Below are 2,500 nucleotides of genomic sequence, written 5' to 3' on the forward strand. Positions count from 1 at the left end.
TGCGCGAGCGAGCGGCGAGCGGCGGACAGCGAGCGAAGCGAGAGGCAGCACCGTCCCTGCTATACGAAAGCCCCATCCAGCCCTGTGCCACCCGGGGGGTTCCAGGGTGCTGAGATGGCTGACGTTTTGCTCCGCTCTCGACGGTCACCGCGCAACGCAAGAACAGGCCAAAAACTGGCCAAAACGGCCCAAAAACGGGCCAAAACTGGCCATTTTTGGCTGCGCGAGCGAGCGGCGAGCGGCGGACAGCGAGCGAAGCGAGAGGCAGCACCGTCCCTGCTATACGAAAGCCCCATCCAGCCCTGTGCCACCCGGGGGGTTCCAGGGTGCTGAGATGGCTGACATTTTGCTCCGCTCACGACGGTCGCCGCGGCACACAAGAACAGCCCAAAAACAGGCCAAAACAGCCCAAAAACGGGCCAAAACTGGCCATTTTTGGCTGCGCGAGCGAGCAGCGAGCGGCGGACAGCGAGCGAAGCGAGAGGCAGCACCGTCCCTGCTATACGAAAGCCCCATCCAGCCCTGTGCCACCCGGGGGGTTCCAGGGTGCTGAGATGGCTGACGTTTTGCTCCGCTCACGACGGTCGCCGCGGCACGCAAGAACAGGCCAAAAACTGGCCAAAACAGCCCAAAAACGGGCCAAAACTGGCCATTTTTTGCTGCGCGAGCGAGCGGAGAGCGGCGAACAGCGAGCGAAGCGCGAGGCAGCACCGTCCCTGCTATACGAAAGCCCCATCCAGCCCTGTGCCACCCGGGGGGTTCCAGGGTGCTGAGATGGCTGACATTTTGCTCCGCTCACGACGGTCACCGCGCCACACAAGAACAGCCCAAAAACAGGCCAAAACAGCCCAAAAACGGGCCAAAACTGGCCATTTTTGGCTGCGCGAGCGAGCGGCGAGCGGCGAACAGCGAGCGAAGCGAGAGGCAGCACCGTCCCTGCTATACGAAAGCCCCATCCAGCCCTGTGCCACCCGGGGGGTTCCAGGGTGCTGAGATGGCTGACGTTTTGCTCCGCTCACGACGGTCACCGCACCACGCAAGAACAGGCCAAAAACTGGCCAAAACAGCCCAAAAACGGGCCAAAACTGGCCATTTTTGGCTGCGCGAGCGAGCGGCGAGCGGCGAACAGCGAGCGAAGCGAGAGGCAGCACCGTCCCTGCTATACGAAAGCCCCATCCAGCCCTGTGCCACCCGGGGGGTTCCAGGGTGCTGAGATGGCTGACGTTTTGCTCCGCTCTCGACGGTCACCGCGCAATGCAAGAACAGGCCAAAAACTGGCCAAAACGGCCCAAAAACGGGCCAAAACTGGCCATTTTTGGCTGCGCGAGCGGCGAGCGGCGGACAGCGAGCGAAGCGAGAGGCAGCACCGTCCCTGCTATACGAAAGCCCCATCCAGCCCTGTGCCACCCGGGGGGTTCCAGGGTGCTGAGATGGCTGACGTTTTGCTCCGCTCTCGACGGTCACCGCGCAATGCAAGAACAGGCCAAAAACTGGCCAAAACGGCCCAAAAACGGGCCAAAACTGGCCATTTTTGGCTGCGCGAGCGAGCGGCGAGCGGCGGACAGCGAGCGAAGCGAGAGGCAGCACCGTCCCTGCTATACGAAAGCCCCATCCAGCCCTGTGCCACCCGGGGGGTTCCAGGGTGCTGAGATGGCTGACGTTTTGCTCCGCTCTCGACGGTCACCGCGCAATGCAAGAACAGGCCAAAAACTGGCCAAAACGGCCCAAAAACGGGCCAAAACTGGCCATTTTTGGCTGCACGAGCGAGCGGCGAGCGGCGGACAGCGAGCGAAGCGAGAGGCAGCACCGTCCCTGCTATACGAAAGCCCCATCCAGCCCTGTGCCACCCGGGGGGTTCCAGGGTGCTGAGATGGCTGACGTTTTGCTCCGCTCTCGACGGTCACCGCGCAATGCAAGAACAGGCCAAAAACTGGCCAAAACGGCCCAAAAACGGGCCAAAACTGGCCATTTTTGGCTGCACGAGCGAGCGGCGAGCGGCGGACAGCGAGCGAAGCGAGAGGCAGCACCGTCCCTGCTATACGAAAGCCCCATCCAGCCCTGTGCCACCCGGGGGGTTCCAGGGTGCTGAGATGGCTGACGTTTTGCTCCGCTCTCGACGGTCACCGCGCAATGCAAGAACAGGCCAAAAACTGGCCAAAACGGCCCAAAAACGGGCCAAAACTGGCCATTTTTGGCTGCACGAGCGAGCGGCGAGCGGCGGACAGCGAGCGAAGCGAGAGGCAGCACCGTCCCTGCTATACGAAAGCCCCATCCAGCCCTGTGCCACCCGGGGGGTTCCAGGGTGCTGAGATGGCTGACGTTTTGCTCCGCTCTCGACGGTCACCGCGCAATGCAAGAACAGGCCAAAAACTGGCCAAAACGGCCCAAAAACGGGCCAAAACTGGCCATTTTTGGCTGCACGAGCGAGCGGCGAGCGGCGGACAGCGAGCGAAGCGAGAGGCAGCACCGTCCCTGCTATACGAAAGCCCCATCCAGCCCT

The sequence above is a fragment of the Musa acuminata genome, unplaced genomic scaffold, assembly GCF_036884655.1.
Source record: "Musa acuminata AAA Group cultivar baxijiao unplaced genomic scaffold, Cavendish_Baxijiao_AAA HiC_scaffold_588, whole genome shotgun sequence".
Taxonomy (NCBI): Eukaryota; Viridiplantae; Streptophyta; class Magnoliopsida; order Zingiberales; family Musaceae; genus Musa; species Musa acuminata.